This window comes from Lactuca virosa, chromosome 3 (genome assembly GCF_052849685.1).
Source record: "Lactuca virosa cultivar CGN04683 chromosome 3, Lactuca_virosa_CGN04683_v6, whole genome shotgun sequence".
Classification (NCBI taxonomy): domain Eukaryota; kingdom Viridiplantae; phylum Streptophyta; class Magnoliopsida; order Asterales; family Asteraceae; genus Lactuca; species Lactuca virosa.
The window spans coordinates 137110822-137130821 of NC_136428.1; the positions used below are offsets into that span (position 1 = coordinate 137110822).

Consider the following 20000-nt stretch of genomic DNA (forward strand, 5'->3'; position numbering starts at 1 on the left):
TTTACGGAATGAGTGAATTAAAAAAAAAAGGCATAAGAAAAAGAAGTGGTAATGGGAGCATTTGTACTATATGTGCAAATCAAAATCGGACGGATCTTTACCCGGAGTAGAGCATAAACCTAAAAAGATTAAAGAGGCCCATTTAAGAACAAGAAAATAACATCGTGATTTGGATTGAATCGCGATGAAAGAATCCATCAATGAGAAGTTAATTGGATAAGTTTAATGAATTGTTTTTTGATATTATACGTTAATAAGGAAAGGAAGACAAACTCGTGTTTAGTGAAAAATAAAAGAAAATCCTTTTTTATAAGTTAGAAGGAACTTGCTATGAAAAAATAAAAAGTATTGGAATCTATACATTGATTCTTTTTTTTTTTGAACCGTATGCATCAAAAGACGCTTGTACGGTTCCGAAGGGATTTGACCCTAATCAACCGACTTTATCGAGAAAGATTACTTTTTTTAGGTCAAGAGGTTGATAGCGAGATCTCGAATCAACTTATTGGTCTTATGATATATCTCAGTATCGAGGATGATACCAAAGATATGTATTTGTTTATAAACTCTCCTGGCGGATGGGTAATACCGGGGGTGGCTCTTTATGATACTATGCAATTTGTGCAACCAGATGTGCATACAATATGCATGGGATCAGCCGCTTCAATGGGATCTTTTATCCTGGTCGGAGGAGAAATTACCAAACGTCTAGCATTCCCTCACGCTTGGCGCCAATGAGGCTTTTATTTGAGAGAAAAAAGAAGACTATGCCTTCGCCATATGAAATATGAATATTAAGTAATAATAGCATGGCACTTTGAATTCGATATAAGAAATTTTGTTTTCAAAACATTAGATTATGTATCGAGAGAGTAATATGAGAAAAAGGTATTTCCGATTTTCTTATCGGAAGTCCAGTTCAGCGTCACAAACTTTTTTTCACACCAGAGGTCTCTTAACAATATTTATAGAGCGAAAAAAAAACAAGATTCTTTTTTCCTTAGTTTATTTGATCAAATAAAAAGCAACTTTGGGATTGCTTAATCACAGACAAATCACAGACAAAAAAATATAATAAAATAAATATATAAAGCAACGGAGCCATCATAGTATTTTTGAATTCCTCCGAAAGGAAGGGTGGTAAGTTGATCATTTACCGATCGGGGTCTGATCGATCCTATTTTTTCTTTATTTGATGTAAGGTAAGGGTCAATTTTATTGTAGAGCCGTATGCAATGCATAATGCCCGTACGGTTGTTCGATTCTCTCTTTTTTTCTTGTTATTATTTTATCTTTGTTTTATCTTCCCTTTATCATGCGAAATAAAGAAACCTTTTATTTTCTTATATCATCAGGGTAATGATCCATCAACCTGCTGTTCTTTTTCTGAAGTAGCAACGGGAGAATTCATTCTGGAAGTGGGAGAACTACTGAAACTATGTGAAACCCTGACAAGGGTTTATGTACAAAGAACGGGCAAACCCCTATGGGTTGTCTCCGAAGACATGGAAAGAGATGTTTTTATGTCAGCAACAGAGGCCCAAGCTTATGGAATTGTTGATCTTGTAGCGGTTGAATGACAATAGCATAGCCTGGATTTCGCATCAATTCGTGATTTGAAATTACCCCTGCCGAGTTTCATATTAATATATTATGACTTTTATTTACTATTCTATTCAATAAAAGGAATTCATAATCATGCGGTTAGGATCGATCTAAACCAGTCCATTATGTATATGATTCAACATGCCAACGATTAAACAACTTATTAGAAATACAAGACAGCCAATTAGAAATGTCACAAAATGTCACACCCCGCTAAAGCGGAAACGCAAGGTATGACAGCGACAAAGGTTTCATTGCAAAAGATAAAGATACATCACCATAGCAGTATTTAAAAGTTTACAACCCATAGCTTAAACAAAACAAAGTACAAGTTTTCCAAAATGACATTGTTCAAAATATAACTTCATAAAATAACTTCCACACGATGTAGCATGCTCTATGATGATGAATCTCTATATCCACTTACTAATTATTTCCTGAAAAAGCATGTAAAACGAGCGTCAACTATGAAAATAGTTGGTGAGTTCACACGTTTATAAAATCAAGATTTGGTATAAGACTTTTCATAAATACAAGTACATTGCTTTAATGAGAACAAAGTTCATTGCTATAATGAGAAACAAAGTTGATTGCTAAAATTGATAAACGAGTTTATTGCCATAATAGATAACAAGTTTATTGCTATAATGTGTAACGAGTTTGTATGTGTATGAGCAAACAATGAGTCTCAACCAAACCTATGACTGAAGCCCTATCAAGATCTATGCTTATTGTTCCATAGATGAATATGGTATCATGCACTCCAGCAATAGGGCGAGTGAGGAGTTGTCAATTCCTAATAGCGCTATCCATAATGACCATTGGCTCAAAGAGTTAATGGTTAGAGATAAGGGAAGGGCCTTAGTACGATAAGTTCTCATGTTCCGTGTTGCATAGACATACATAGAGAGACATAGCAATAAAATAGCAATCATGTTTGATACAAATCAATTTAAATACAACATTTAAATAATAGTTTTTCGAGACATGCTTTTCCATCCCAAAACATAAAAACTGAAAATAGGGGAGTGCGTGAATACTCACAACGTTTCGAGTAGGTACAAGTGGTATTTCGGAATGCACCAACGTCTTACTACCGGGATCCTACGACATCAAACACACACTAGTGAGTTTCCATGTCGAAATCTAATGCTAATATACTAAATTCTACATATAGTGAAATGCCAATTTATGTTTTAGTATTTGATTTTATATTAATTGGTTACACTTTTTCTGAAATAATGAAATTCTACAAATCGTGCGATTAATTACAACATTGGAATATAAATTTTCCAAATTTTTAAGTCCTTATTACAACATAAATTCACGGAAATAGCATTCAAAGGATAAAAATTCTCAAACTTTTTATTTAACTGTTATTACACAATACTAAGCTGGGAAAATTATAAAAATGGATTTCCAAGCTGTTTAATTATATTTTATGATTTTTGAGCATTTATTCCAATAAGAATTGAAATAAATAGAAAACAGTTTCCAAAATTACCCAAACTTTTTATTTAACTGTTATTATACATAAATAGGCTGGGAAAAATATAAAAGATATTTTTCAGTGGGTATTTCTATTTTTCCTTGTTTTATTCCTTTAAATAATCTTTAATTGAAGAAATAATATTAAACAGTTAAAATAAATTACCAAAAATTTTTGTAACATCATTTACAGTATAAATAACATGAGAAAAATATCAAAAGTGGTCTTCATATTATATAATCCGGTTTTGGGTATTTATGTGTATTTAAGTGTATTTAACTTTAAAAATTAAGAGAAAAATAGTTTACAGTGGAGAAAAATCCTTAAATTTTTTATATAACCTCCTACTGTAAAACATGATGTTCTGGTAAATTTTCATGAATTTTGGATAAACAGAACTATTTTTCTATTTTTAAACCATTATAATTACCAAAATTTGGGAAAAATAGCAAGGCATGATGAAAAATGTTGAAATTATTTTTCTGAGTCATCCATCACAGGTAAGGTATGCGAAAATTGTTAGATAAAATTTTCACACTCTCCAAAGTGGTTTTGTGATTTATTATATCCTAACAAAAAGAAAATTGGAAATCATACCAAACAGCAACAAAAATTGATGAAATTTAGTGAGGGGTCATTATCCATCATAAGGGTCATTCATGAATTTGTTCCGGATTTATTGACCTCTGGAAGTATTTTATGTGATTTATGCCCTTGGTTTCTAGCAATAACTTTAATAAATCAAAGAAATAATAAAAGCTTTTGGTATTTTACAGATTATCACATGCATGTGAGGGCTTTCAAAAGGAAAAATGTTCGAAATTTATTCAGAAGGGAAATAGGGGTATTGAACCCAAACAAGATAAGAAATGTTGCATGCAATGGTGCATGAGATGTAAATGTGGCTGAGTTCATGAATTTGTGAAGCACATTCTGTGGGGTTTTAAGCCACGAAATTTCAGCCATCATTCACTAGATATGTTAAGTTTCTAAAGTATTTTTCCCCAAATTTATGGTTGGGTTTAAGGCCATTGATCATGCAAGGCAAAAATGGTGATCATAGAAAAAGAGCTGTTTACGCAACCATTTTGTAAAAATTGCCAAAAATCGGATATTTAATATTTTACAGTAAGACCAGTTGGGTTTGAAAGTTAAGGAATGACCGAGATATGGTCGTTCAAAGCTGAATAAAGTAATCTGGCAGATTGCATGTTTGCTTTGAGTGCATCCTTAGGACATTTTGACAAGAACATCATGCATGCCTTTGATAAGGTCCGATTTCTAGCACATGCATGGAGTGAATGAGCATCCAAGATGTACTAGAAATGGTTTAAATGCTTTTGACCATGCAAGAACACAAAAGAAATGGAGAAGAAGATGTAATACTTGTTTTTGAAGTCACATGAACATATGTGCATCATTTTCACTCCTTGCATGGGTTTGATCCTGGATTTTCACCATTTCAAACACATGCATTGTGTTATGGTGAGAATCTACAAACCACAAGGGAAAAATAAAGATTTCTAGCCATGGAAAGGCATAGAATCCGAAAAGAAGAGAAAACTAAGAAGAAAAGGAAGTAGAATCATGAAACTATGGAAGAAGATGTTGTTGTTTACCTTGGTTTTGATCTTGAGGGAAGTAAGAACACTTCAAGGTCTTCTAAATCTCGAAATTTGGCAGAGAAATGAGAGAAATTTCGTGAGTTAGAGAGAGAGAGAGGAAGAGAGTTTGTGTGTTAGGAGGGTGGAGTGTGAGAGAGTGAAGAGAGAAGAGGTAGAGTGAAGGTTTAAGTCTAATGATTGAGTTTTGGGAAGAGAGAGTGCATGGGGAGGGGAGAATGGCTGGCTCTATCATGCATTAGGCCTCCTCTCTCCTAATTTCAAATTTTATAAAATTCCCTCCAATAATTTTATAAAAACCCTAATTTTTATAAAAATATTTATTAAGCAATTCTTGATTTATTTGTAAAAATCTTGTTTTTAACTAATAAATTATGATTATTGCATGATAATTTAATTTCTATTTCAATGATTATAATCCATAATTTGATTAATAAAAATTTGATATTAGAAAGTTTATAGCCAAATTTTATAAAGTTTTTAAGCTTTATGATTTATAAATTTGGATTTTTAGCTCTCTTAGGGTTTTTGGAATATTGTTTGATATTCATCATCATAATGAAGTATAATTAGAATATTTTAATTTATTTTTAGGGTTTTATACCCTTTATCAATTATAACAAAGCTTGAAAGTTTCATTCAAATTATAGCATTGGCATTTCCTATTGTAGTTAAGCAACTTACTAGAATCGTAAGTGTCAAGTATATTAGTCCTAGGTCTTAGATGGATCCTAGTTTATGTAAGATTTTGACCTAATTTTATACTACTAGGCCATGGCATGATGTGCATGAATGGTTATTATAAAGATGCATGAGTCCGAGAATGACCTGAATTGACAGTTGTCACAGTATCCCCCACTTAAAAAGAATTTCGTCCCGAAATTCATTCTATGTCATCGCTTGTCATCGTATGGGAAAAGTTGTGGATACTTTTCCTTCATGAAGTCCTCACGATCCCAGGTGTACTCCGATCCGCGTTTTGAGTTCCATCGAACTTTCACAATCGGGATCTTACTCCGCTTAAGTTGTTTGACCTCCCTGCCAAGGATTTCTATCGGTTCCTCAACGAAGTTTAGCTTATCATTGATCTTAATTTCCTCCAGGGGTACTATCAATGTTTCGTTGGCTAGACATTTCTTAAGATTGGAGACGTGGAATGTGTCATGAATGGCGCTTAACTCTTCGGGCAACTGGAGTTTATAAGCTACCGGACCAATCCTTTCAATGACTTCAAAGGGTCCAACATATCTCGGGCTTAGTTTTCCTTTCTTACCAAAACGCACAAGCCCTTTCCAAGGCGACACTTTTAAAAGTACCTTGTCTCCTACTTGGAATTCTAATGGTTTTCGACGATTATCCGCATACCTTTTCTGACGATCTCTAGCAGCTTTAAGCCTATCCTTGATGATAGCAATCTTGTCAGATGTTTCCTGGATAAGTTCGACTTTAGTCAACTGTCTGTCTCCGATTTCTGTCCAGCATAAGGGCGAACGACACTTGCGTCCATACAATGCTTCATATGGAGCACATTGGATACTCGTGTGGTAACTTTTATTGTAGGAAAACTCAATTAGAGGCAAATGAGTATCCCAATTTCCTTTGAACTCAATGACACACGCTCGTAGCATGTCTTCCAATGTTTGTATTGTTCTCTCTGTTTGCCCATCTGTCTGAGGGTGGTAAGCTGTGCTCAAATCTATCTTGGTTCCTAGTGCCTTCTGTAACATCCACCAAAATCGAGATGTGAAGCGACTATCTCTATCAGAAATGATAGACAGGGGTACACCATGCAGAGAAACAATTTTGTCGATGTAGATTTGGGCCAATTTTTCCATCTTGAAATCTTCCCGAATGGGGAGAAAATGAGCAGATTTCGTCAGTCGATCCACTATGACCCAAATTGAGTCATGACCTTTAGCAGTTCTAGGAAGTTTGGTAACGAAATCCATAGATATTTGCTCCCATTTCCATTGGGGAATTTTAGGTACTTGTGAACCTTCACGCTTGATACTATGTTTAAACTTCTTCCTGGCTTCTCACCGTGTATGATAAGGGTTTCTCCATTGGGGAGAGGCACTCTAATGACTTTCTCGTAACAACCAATATCTGCTTTATTTTTGGATAACCAATCCATCCCTACTATCACATCAAAACTACCTAGCTCTATAGGAATTAGGTCGATGCTAAAGAGTTTATCAGCTAAATTCAGAGTACAACCAGGAATTATATCGTCAGCCCTAATTTCATACCCATCAGCAAGTTCAATAGCATAAGCATTCCTCATCTTTCTCGATTTCAAGCCAATTAACGGTCTAAATGCTAAAGAAACAAAACTCCTATCTGCTCCCGCATCGAATATTACTGATGCAAAATGGTTGTTCAGGAGAAATGTACCTGTTATCACTTCAGGGTTCTGACGAGCTTCTTCTGCACTAATCACAAAGGCTACACCTCTTGGCCGCCCACCTTGATTTCCTTGGAAATTTTGCCTAGCTTGGCCTTGTCCATTGTTACCAGGCCCCTTGTTCAGTTTGGGACAAGCACTACGCAAATGATCAGTACTCCCGCACTCGTAACATGCCCTTTTTCCATCCTTATTCAGCTTACAATACTTCGGGTAATGGCCTGTCTGTTTACAGTTTTGGCACACTGGGCAAGCTCCCTTGTGATGGAAGTTACACTTATTGCACTTCGGAAGCGGCCCTGAGTACTGCTTTCGTTCCTGCACTTCCATGACTTTCTGTTCCTGAGTTTTCACTGGTTCTTGCTCTTGGGCTCTTACCATAAAGTTTCTTGAGACTTTCTGCTTCCTCCCTGACTTGCCTCCATACTTCTTCTCTCCCTGATCTGCTGGCTTCCTCTTGCTACTAGAGCTTTCCTTTGTTGATGCTCCCATCCTTATCACATCATTGGTTAGTCGATTTGCTAGGCTTACTGCACTTTGAATAGTAGTTGGGTTTGCTGAGGTAACCATTCCCTGAATCTCTGGTGCCAGACCCCAGATGTAACGATCTATCTGTTTCTCCTCAGGAGTAACCATGTGAGGTACCAGTTTTGCTAGTTCATGAAATCGGACTGAGTACTTCTCTATTTGTGTTCCAACCATAGAATGGTTCCAGAACTCAGATTCAAGCTTCTGAATTTCATCCTTGGGACAATACTCCTCTATCAGCAGCTTCTTTAGGTCTTCCCAAGTTAGCTGATATGCCGCTGTACGGCCTCGGGTTTGCACTAGAGTATTCCACCAGGTTAATGCCCTATCTTGGAATAGGCAAGATGCATACTCAACTTTGTTGCGCTCGAGGCATTTGCTAATGTGAAGGACCGACTCCATGCTGTCAATCCATTTCAGCAACCCGACCGCACCTTCCTTTCCATGGAACTCCTTAGGTTTACAGGCCATAAAGGACTTGTAGTTGCATTCTCTTTCATTGTTTCCCCGGTTTCCTCCACTACTTCCTTGGTTACCATTAAGTCCCGCAGTTACTTGAGTGACAATGTTTGGGATTGCTGCCATGAGTTGTTGTGCTACCACTTGAGCAACATCGGGTGTTTCGTTCTGTGGGCGCCCGCGATTAGGCCTTCCTGACATGGTTCTAAGACACAAGAGAAGAAATATGTATAAATACATAAAATAATGTATAATATTTAGTTCACTACTATTTTGAAAACCGCAAGTGTTGTCAAATTAATGGTTTGCATTAATACTAGGCATATAGATTTTAGAAAGGAAAGAAAAGAAAAATCTTTTTATTCAACTATTGACTAAATAAGTTCTAGGGTTTGACCTCATAGTAAAAGTTTTCAAACATAAAATAAACTTCTTCATTACCATTTGAAATAGTCTTAAAACCAAAACAATACATCAATCCCAAAATAAAGTTTTAATGTCTTTCCCCAAAAGATACTCAACATGGGTTTTCATTTCATGACACAATAAAATACTAAAATCAGAACCAAGTACGAATCGCTATCCCAACAAGAAACATCTACACCAAAATCAGTAACAGCCCTCCAAACACATAACATGCGGTCATCGCACGACCTGCCACTCGTCTAGCAGCACTAGCAGTGTCAGCAGTCTCCATCGAATGCTGAAACAGGATTTCCATCCTTGTTAACACTTCATCCAAAACTTCCCGATGCTCAGCTATCACAGCAAGACTGTGATGTAGGCCCGCTGCCATCGAATGCATCCTTCGGGACTCCTCCGGGGTCATACCTGACCGCCTGACAGGTATCCCTATAACTCGCTGAGGTGGGGGTGCTCTCGGTCCTGCCATGCTGGGTCCTACCTGACTGGTTCCTGCCGTGCCAAGTCCTGCTGTACTGGTTGCTATCCTTCCCGGGATAGGGACACTCTTCCTTGCTGTCCTCCGAATACAAAGCCCATAAAGTGGTGGCTGTGGCAACACTGATGTAGGTGATGCCTCGCGTCGTTGACTCGGGGCGTTGTCATTGCTGATCTCCACCGAGTTCCCTGTATCTTCCGTATCCTCTGATGGGTCTTCTTCTACCGAGGCGGGGGGATTACGTCGAGGGATAATAGTGACGTAGCCGGACTCATCGGCTGAGGCGGCAGCGTGGGAAGATGACGATGTTGACATAGTGGACTGAGACATAATTTCAATGAGATATGAAATAAATAACAATGTATACCTATAATATGCAATGCTTACACACACCAAAATTAACCTTTTTGAATTTTTGAAATAAAGTTTTCTCAAATATTTTTGTTGAACATATTCCCATTATAATTAGCTCAAGCTTTGTATAAATCTTTCCTTAATTAAACATAGGTGATCAGGCTATGTTTAATCGAGGTCCAATAATACAACTCCCGACCTAATTATACTAGTAATATGTTTGATGTAAAAAGAATTTCTTTGTAAGTTTTAGTTATAGGTTGTGTTTTCTTAAAAAAAAACCGATGTTCTCTATAACTTTAGCTCTGATACCATTTCTGTCACACCCCGCTAAAGCGGAAACGCAAGGTATGACAGCGACAAAGGTTTCATTGCAAAAGATAAAGATACATCACCATAGCAGTATTTAAAAGTTTACAACCCATAGCTTAAACAAAACAAAGTACAAGTTTTCCAAAATGACATTGTTCAAAATATAACTTCATAAAATAACTTCCACACGATGCAGCATGCTCTATGATGATGAATCTCTATATCCACTTACTAATTATTTCCTGAAAAAGCATGTAAAACGAGCGTCAACTATGAAAATAGTTGGTGAGTTCACAGGTTTATAAAATCAAGATTTGGTATAAGACTTTTCATAAATACAAGTACATTGCTTTAATGAGAACAAAGTTCATTGCTATAATGAGAAACAAAGTTGATTGCTAAAATTGATAAACGAGTTTATTGTCATAATAGATAACAAGTTTATTGCTATAATGTGTAACGAGTTTGTATGTGTATGAGCAAACAATGAGTCTCAACCAAACCTATGACTGAAGCCCTATCAAGATCTATGCTTATCGTTCCATAGATGAATATGGTATCATGCACTCCAGCAATAGGGCGAGTGAGGAGTTGTCAATTCCTAATAGCGCTATCCATAATGACCATTGGCTCAAAGAGTTAATGGTTAGAGATAAGGGAAGGGCCTTAGTACGATAAGTTCTCATGTTCCGTGTTGCATAGACATACATAGAGAGACATAGCAATAAAATAGCAATCATGTTTGATACAAATCAATTTAAATACAACATTCAAATAATAGTTTTTCGAGACATGCTTTTCCACCCCAAAACATAAAAACTGAAAATAGGGGAGTGCGTGAATACTCACAACGTTTCGAGTAGGTACAAGTGGTACTTCGGAATGCACCAACGTCTTACTACCGGGATCCTACGACATCAAACACACACTAGTGAGTTTCCATGTCGAAATCTAATGCTAATATACTAAATTCTACATATAGTGAAATGCCAATTTATGTTTTAGTATTTGATTTTATATTAATTGGTTACACTTTTTCTGAAATAATGAAATTCTACAAATCGTGCGATTAATTACAACATTGGAATATAAATTTTCCAAATTTTTAAGTCCTTATTACAACATAAATTCACGGAAATAGCATTCAAAGGATAAAAATTCTCAAACTTTTTATTTAACTGTTATTACACAATACTAAGCTGGGAAAATTATAAAAATGGATTTCCAAGCTGTTTAATTATATTTTATGATTTTTGAGCATTTATTCCAATAAGAATTGAAATAAATAGAAAACAGTTTCCAAAATTACCCAAACTTTTTATTTAACTGTTATTATACATAAATAGGCTGGGAAAAATATAAAAGATATTTTTCAGTGGGTATTTCTATTTTTCCTTATTTTATTCCTTTAAATAATCTTTAATTGAAGAAATAATATTAAACAGTTAAAATAAATTACCAAAAATTTTTGTAACATCATTTACAGTATAAATAACCTGAGAAAAATATCAAAAGTGGTCTTCATATTACATAATCCGGTTTTGGGTATTTATGTGTATTTAAGTGTAATTAACTTTAAAAATTAAGAGAAAAATAGTTTACAGTGGAGAAAAATCCTTAAAATTTTTATGTAACCTCCTACTGTAAAACATGATGTTCTGGTAAATTTTCATGAATTTTGGATAATCAGAACTATTTTCCTATTTTTAAACCATTATAATTACAAAAAATTGGGAAAAATAGCAAGGCATGATGAAAAATGTTGAAATTATTTTTCTGAGTCATCCATCACAGGTAAGGTATGCGAAAATTGTTAGATAAAATTTTCACACTCTCCAAAGTGGTTTTGTGATTTATTATATCCTAACAAAAAGAAAATTGGAAATCATACCAAACAGCAACAAAAATTGATGAAATTTAGTGAGGGGTCATTATCCATCATAAGGGTCATTCATGAATTTGTTCCGGATTTATTGACCTCTGGAAGTATTTTATGTGATTTATGCCCTTGGTTTCTAGCAATAACTTTAATAAATCAAAGAAATAATAAAAGCTTTTGGTATTTTACAGATTATCACATGCATGTGAGGGCTTTCAAAAGGAAAAATGTTCGAAATTTATTCAGAAGGGAAATAGGGGTATTGAACCCAAACAAGATAAGAAATGTTGCATGCAATGGTGCATGAGATGTAAATGTGGCTGAGTTCATGAATTTGTGAAGCACATTCTGTGGGGTTTTAAGCCACGAAATTTCAGCCATCATTCACTAGATATGTTAAGTTTCTAAAGTATTTTTCCCCAAATTTATGGTTGGGTTTAAGGCCATTGATCATGCAAGGCAAAAATGGTGATCATAGAAAAAGAGCTGTTTACGCAACCATTTTGTAAAAATTGCCAAAAATCGGATATTTAATATTTTACAGTAAGACCAGTTGGGTTTGAAAGTTAACTCATGGAGCTATCCAATGCAAAAAGAATATCATGATTTGGTTAAGGAATGACCGAGATATGGTCGTTCAAAGCTGAATAAAGTAATCTGGCAGATTGTATGTTTGCTTTGAGTGCATCCTTAGGACATTTTGACAAGAACATCATGCATGCCTTTGATAAGGTCCGATTTCTAGCACATGCATGGAGTGAATGAGCATCCAAGATGTACTAGAAATGGTTTAAATGCTTTTGACCATGCAAGAACACAAAAGAAATGGAGAAGAATATGTAATACTTGTTTTTGAAGTCACATAAACATATGTGCATCATTTTCACTCCTTGCATGGGTTTGATCCCGGATTTTCACCATTTCAAACACATGCATTGTGTTATGGTGAGAATCTACAAACCACAAGGGAAAAATAAAGATTTCTAGCCATGGAAAGGCATAGAATCCGAAAAGAAGAGAAAACTAAGAAGAAAAGGAAGTAGAATCATGAAACTATGGAAGAAGATGTTGTTGTTTACCTTGGTTTTGATCTTGAGGGAAGTAAGAACACTTCAAGGTCTTCTAAATCTCGAAATTTGGCAGAGAAATGAGAGAAATTTCGTGAGTTAGAGAGAGAGAGAGGAAGAGAGTTTGTGTGTTAGGAGGGTGGAGTGTGAGAGAGTGAAGAGAGAAGAGGTAGAGTGAAGGTTTAAGTCTAATGATTGAGTTTTGGGAAGAGAGAGTGCATGGGGAGGGGAGAATGGCTGGCTCTATCATGCATTAGGCCTCCTCTCTCCTAATTTCAAATTTTATAAAATTCCCTCCAATAATTTTAAAAAAACCCTAATTTTTATAAAAATATTTATTAAGCAATTCTTGATTTATTTGTAAAAATCTTGTTTTTAACTAATAAATTATGATTATTGCATGATAATTTAATTTCTATTTCAATGATTATAATCCATAATTTGATTAATAAAAATTTGATATTAGAAAGTTTATAGCCAAATTTTATAAAGTTTTTAAGCTTTATGATTTATAAATTTGGAGTTTTAGCTCTCTTAGGGTTTTTGGAATATTGTTTGATATTCATCATCATAATGAAGTATAATTAGAATATTTTAATTTATTTTTAGGGTTTTATACCCTTTTTCAATTATAACAAAGCTTGAAAGTTTCATTCAAATTATAGCATTGGCATTTCCTATTGTAGTTAAGCAACTTACTAGAATCGTAAGTGTCAAGTATATTAGTCCTAGGTCTTAGATGGATCCTAGTTTATGTAAGATTTTGACCTAATTTTATACTACTAGGCCATGGCATGATGTGCATGAATGGTTATTATAAAGATGCATGAGTCCGAGAATGACCTGAATTGACGGTTGTCACACAAAATCCCCCGCGCTTCGGGGATGCCCTCAGCGTCGAGGAACATGTACTAGGGTGTATGTGCGACTCGTTCAGATCATGAACTAGAACAAAGGAAAGAGAACCATGTTCGAATATCAATGATCAAATAGGATAGAACGGAAAACGAACTACATTTCCTATCTAAAAATAAGAAAATTGAGCATATCCCTTTTATTGTGTATGAAATTTATGGTTTCTATTGGTGTAAATCCACTCACCTCAATTCAAGATGAGAAGCAATTCTCCATTGGTAGCAAATGGTTATCCATTAAGCGGAGGAAATCTTAGTTAATATAGACCCCTCTTGCAAGAACGGACTAACATGGTCAGCTACCCAGCCAACCTTCATAATTAAATACCGTTACTGTATAGGTAGAGCTCGTTGTGAAAGACCTATTACTGGATAATTCATGGGTAGAGCCGAAGAATGTGAACTATACAAGTTAGCAATAACATTGATTAAATGAAGTAAAGGCTCCGGTGTATAGAGAAGACCTCACCGTTTAAGAAGTAACCATAGAAACGATGGAATCCACTATTTCTTTATCATTGCTATTTTTTTATTTATTTTTAATACCTAGTCTAGTATAATTTCGTATTTCGAGGCGAAACGCCTATAAAAAAGAAAAAATCGTGGTTGGGAAGGTTATAGTAGCCAAAGCCGTTGAAATTTTTAGTTTATACATTGGAAAAATCCGTTTTGTTATTAATATACTAGGAAAGGGGCAAAAGAATAACTGAAAGAAAGGAAATCTATTAGTTATTCGTGAAAGTTTCATTTATTCAATGACCAGAATTAGACGGGGATATATCGCTCGGAGACGTAGAACAAAAATTCGTTTATTTGCATCAAGCTTCCGGGGGGCTCATTCAAGACTTACTCGAACTATTACTCAACAAAAAATAAGAGCTTTGGTTTCGGCTCATCGGGATAGGGATAAGCAAAAAATCAATTTTCGTCGTTTGTGGATCACTCGAATAAATGCAGCAATTCGTGAAAGGGGGGTATGCTATAGTTATAGTAGATTAATAAATGGTCTGTACAAGATACAGTTGCTTCTTAATCGTAAAATACTTGCACAAATAGCTATATCAAATAGGAATTGTCTTTATATGATTTCCAATGAGATCATAAAAGAAGTAGGTTGGAAGGAATCCACCGGTTAAACGGAGTTGCCCGGAGAATGAACTCCGGGAAGGTCGAATAAAAATGAATAGAATATGATAAAATATGAGAAAGTAGTCAAAATAAATATGAATCAACAAGTTAAATAAAAAAATTTATTCTTCCCAGATTATTATTTGTTTTCTTACGACACGAGAATTCAATCCGGATTCTTGGATTTTTCCAACAAAATATCAATCCCCGTTTGAGTTCGGATGGGAATTCGAATTCAAGTGAATAAAGAGTAAACCTATCTTTTTCTGGCTCTAAGACTAGGAGTTCTAGTGGTCGACTCGGTTCTTTCAAATTGTTTCTCATTATTAAGAAAAGGTAACAAAGATAAAATACGAGCTTGTTTTATAGCAATAGTAATTAATCGTTGTTGTTTCAAGGTCAATCTATTCACTTGTCTAGATAATATTTTTCCCTGTTCACTAATAAATCGACTAATTAAACTCATGTTTTTATAATCAATTCGATCCCCCGATTGGATCGGGGGCAAACGCCTACGAAAAGATCGCTTGGATTTAAGAAAAGTTCGCTTGGATTTATCCATGGTTTGGTTAGTTTATTTCTTATCCCTAAAATCCTATTTCAGTCGTATCTCTAATTAGAATAAAAAAATAGGATTTGGTTTGTTTATAATTATCTTTAACTATGTTAAATATGTTATATATATAATGTCATTTTTTCCTTTTCCTTGTAAGATAGATAAGGGCGCAGGTGCTCGGTTCGATCTATTTCGTTACCTCCCCGTGAATCGTATGTTTGTAACAATATGGACAGAATTTTCGCAACTCCTATCGATTAGGCGTATTGTGCCGGTTCTTTTGAGTAATATATCTGGAAATGTCCGTTGATGCCTTATTAACACTAACACCGTTTCGAACACAAGCGGTACATTCCAAAAGAACCGGTATTCGCACATCTTTACCCTTGGCCATGAACCTCCTTTGGATTTTTCATTTACTCAACTCTTCCTCTTTCAATCCGAAACGAAAAAGAAGAAAGGAAGGAAAAAACAAAATAGAATTTGTAACTTACTATCCTCTTATGCAAGATTTCACTACAATCAAAATAGCAAATAAGATAGAAAGATTTCTAAACTAGATTTCAAATCACAGTACAGTATTTCATATAAGTATCTTATATAATACTCTTTCCCTAGAACCACAGTTTGTATTCTACTTCCATAGAAATTGAATACAAAGAAATTTCATATGAATTTAATTCCAACCTGAACCCGAGTCTCGCAGCTGTTGAATGCACTTTTATTCTTTCTCTTTCCTCCCTTATTCTAAAATTTTTTAAAGGGAAAAAAGAGAAAATAAGGGGGGGCTGGTATTTAATTGTATCTCTAATCTTCTTTATTCCTTCCCACGTCAATAACTAGAATGAAAAAAAGGGGAACGTCAACGCATCCGGGAAAAAACGATTAATCTCTATCAATAAACCTGCCAAAGAACCGAACCATAGAGTACTTAATACCGGTGCTACGGAAAGATATGTTTTTAGATCTCGCATTGAAAAACCTCCTTCATTTTATTGTAATACATAAACATATTGAAATGTACAATCATCCAGTAAATAAGATTGACTTTTTGTTAAATACAGAAAAAAACGTCCTTTCTTCCCCAATATTCCCCCAACTCATTTATTTTTCCTAGGGGTTCCATTCCATTTTTCATATAGATAGAAGTATTTTACTATTATTATATGTTAAATGAGAACAAAAAGACGAAATGGACATAAAAATTCTAGATTTTAATAGAGGAGATAACGATGTGGAAAACAAGACGAGAATTCTCTACAATGACACTGTAGACCAATGGAAGGGATGTAGCGCAGCTTGGTAGCGCGTTTGTTTTGGGTACAAAATGTCACGGGTTCAAATCCTGTCATCCCTACCTATTACTGCTCCTTTGAGCAGTAACGAGGGATTTTTTGAGATCAATTCACATTGGACATATCATATAGAATCTTTCATTGTTATGATACTATTATAGTGTATGCATACAAGATGTATTGGGGCCAATCCTTTTATTTACAGTCTTATCTTTTATGATAAGAAAGCGCCCTTAGTTCAGTTCGGTAGAACGTGGGGATCCAAAACCCGATGCCGTAGGTTCAAATCCTACAGAGCGTGATTCGGATCTTCTTCGATCGAATTCGGTTGAAGCACTAACTGGAACGGCAATCTGAATTTGACCTCCTGGATATTAAAGAAAAGAGGAGGTCAATCAAAAAAAGAGATGTTAATTAATCTAATCAAAGGTCCAACTGATCGCCACGCCTGTATTGTAAATATGCAGTTACAAATAATCCAGCCAAAGTAATAGGAATTAGACCTAACACGATTCCAAATAGGAAAACTTCAATCATTTCAATTTGTTTGAAAGGAGAAAAAAGAGGTAATATCTATACCTAAATATTAATCTGAATTACCATGAATCTCAATGACCAAGAATTAGCAATGGACACGGTAAGTAACTATAAATACACAGAAGTTCGCGGAAAGATTTCCTTTTATGAATTGTGCCATGAATTTCAAATCAATCGTATCTTGCTTAGACCAATAAATAGAGCTGAGGTTATAGTTAAAGCCGTCAGTAAAAAATCGAAATAACTAGTTATGGTAAGCATGAAGGAGCTAAATGAAATATGTTCTTTTTATACATATGTTTATAAAAAAAGCACTTACCTGAGTTTCCTTTTTTGCAAAATAGGAGATAAAAAAATACCAATTGAAAGAATAAGTCCAATTGAAAGGTTTTGATTGATCTATCATTATAGACAGCACTAACAAGGAGAAAGTCACAACTGTATAAAAAAATGGATTAATCATCTGTAACATCTACCCATACCGCCAATCAGCGAATTCATTCTTGGATAATTTTTCAACTCAACTTAGAAACGAATAATAAGAACTGGGTTATTTAATTTCGTTTTAAAATGAAAGTCTTTTCGAATCATTATGGAATGAAATTATTAAATTATTCCTCTTTTTATCATTTTTTTATTGTATCGAATAAATTTTATATTTTAGAGCGAACAGTAATCTTATAAAACTTTTACTTTGATTTTAACTAATTAGATTCCGTAATAGGTTCACTTATATAATATCTTGAATGAATGAGAACAAAAAGTTATCACATGATCACTCGAAAAAAAAAATAGGTGTTTTGGTTCAACTATATTCTAAGACTAGTCATTTCTATTCTATTTTGTTTTAGAAGTTCTATTTTGTATCTTTCCAAAAATCTACATTTTTGTAGTTAGGTCAAGAAAGAACCTTCCGATTTTGATCTAATACAACAATGCATGCACTATTAGTGATTCCAATTATTTCATTCTTTGTTCTTTTTCGTTTATCGAATAAAATTTGCTATTCTTACTTGTTACTGGACGATTAACCAATTCCTTAAAAGAAAAAAAAGATTCCAACAAAAACCGCTTCTACAACTATGAATAACAAAGATTTATAGATCTCATATCTACTTACAATTGTGGGAATATTCTAATCAATTTCATGAATTATTAGAAACTACCTTATCAGATTCATATTTTACCTGATCCTCAGTTTCTAGCCCTAAACTCATAATGGTGAGAAATATATTATAATTCAATAATTTTCTATTGAATGGGACATTATTTTACATCGATAAACAACAAGTAACGGAAGAAAGAAATTATTTAGCAATTTTGACTTGTTGAAAAAAAAGTAAAGGATTTCTAATCATCTTGTTATCCTATAATGAAAAATGAAAACGAACATAAATATTGAAATTGAAATGGAAAAAGAGAGGATAGAGAATCTGTTGATAAGTTTATCTGTATCCGAGGTATCTATTCGGTTTGTACTATAATACCTTGTTTTGACTGTATCGCACTATGTATCATTTGATAACCCCCAAAATCCTCTACCTTTCATTTAAATAGAATTTCAAATGGAGAAATTCCAAAGCTATTTAGGGCTAGATAGATCTCAACAACACCACTTCTTATATCCACTTATCTTTCAGGAGTATATTTATGTACTTGCTCATGATCATGGTTTAACTAGATCGATTTTGTTGGAAAATGCAGGTTATGACAATAAATCCAGCTTACTAATTGTGAAACGTTTAATCAATCGAATGTATCAACAGAATCATTTGATTCTTTCGGTTAATAATTCTAAACAGACTCCATTTTTGGGGCACAACAAAAATTTTTATTCGCAAGTAATGTCCGAGGTCTCTTCAATCATTATGGAAATTCCATTGTCTCTGCGATTAATATCTTACCTAGAAAGGAAAGGGGTAGTCAAATCCGATAATTTACGATCAATTCATTCAATATTTTCTTTTTTAGAGGACAACTTTTCACATTTAAATTATGTATTAGATATACTAATACCTTACCCAGCCCATCTGGAAATCTTGGTTCAGGCTCTTCGCTATTGGATAAAAGATGCTTCCTCTTTGCATTTATTAAGATTCTTTCTCCATGAGTGTCATAATTGGGATAGTCTGATTACTTCAAATTCAAAGAAAGCCGGTTCTTCTTTTTCAAAAAGAAATCACAGACTATTCTTCTTCCTATATACTTCTCATTTATGTGAATATGAATCCGGCTTCCTCTTTCTCCGTAACCAATCTTCTCACTTACGATCAACATCTTCTGGATCCCTTATTGAACGAATATATTTCTATGGAAAAATAGATCATCTTGCAGAAGTCTTTGCCAGGGCTTTTCAAGCGAATTTATGGTTGTTCAAAGATCCTTTCATGCATTATGTTAGGTATCAAGGAAAATCCATTCTTGGTTCAAAAGGGACGTTTCTTTTGATGAATAAATGGAAATATTACTTTGTCAATTTATGGAAATCTTATTTTTACCTGTGGTCTCAACCAGGAAGGATTTATATAAACCAATTATCCAATCATTCCCTTGACTTTCTGGGTTATCGTTCAAGTGTGCGGCTAAAGCCTTCAATGGTATGCAGTCAAATGCTAGAAAATGCATTTATAATTGAAAATGCTATTAAGAAGTTTGATATGATTTGATATTAAAGTTCTCGAGAGATACCTAAAGGCGTAACGATCTGGGCACTGTCTCGGAGAGAGACTCGGTGAAATAGACATGTATGTGAAGATGCGGACTACCTGCACCTGGACAGAAAGACCCTATGAAGCTTCACTGTTCCCTGGGATTGGCTTTGGGCTTTTCCTGCGTAGCTTAGGTGGAAGGCGAAGAAGGCCTCCTTCCGGGGGGTCCGAGCCATCAGTGAGATACCACTCTGGAAGAGCTAGAATTCTAACCTTGTGTCAGGACGTACGGGCCAAGGGAC

The 20000-nt window shown here is 34.6% G+C and overlaps 1 non-coding gene and 1 pseudogene across 2 annotated transcripts in view; both read left to right on the forward strand.

Moving 5' to 3' along the window:
• Positions 1 to 1801, forward strand: part of LOC145166611 (ATP-dependent Clp protease proteolytic subunit-like) — a 2363-nt pseudogene extending 562 nt beyond the window's left edge. Inside the window, exons 2-3 of the transcript XR_013740623.1 lie at positions 435 to 728; positions 1356 to 1801. The product of XR_013740623.1 is annotated as an ATP-dependent Clp protease proteolytic subunit-like (transcript). The remainder of the gene's footprint in view (positions 1 to 434; positions 729 to 1355) is intronic.
• A 14700-nt stretch (positions 1802 to 16501) lies between these two features.
• On the forward strand, positions 16502 to 16575 carry TRNAP-UGG (transfer RNA proline (anticodon UGG)). The gene has a single exon. It is a non-coding gene; the product is annotated as a tRNA-Pro (tRNA).
• Positions 16576 to 20000: the final 3425 nt, after the last annotated feature.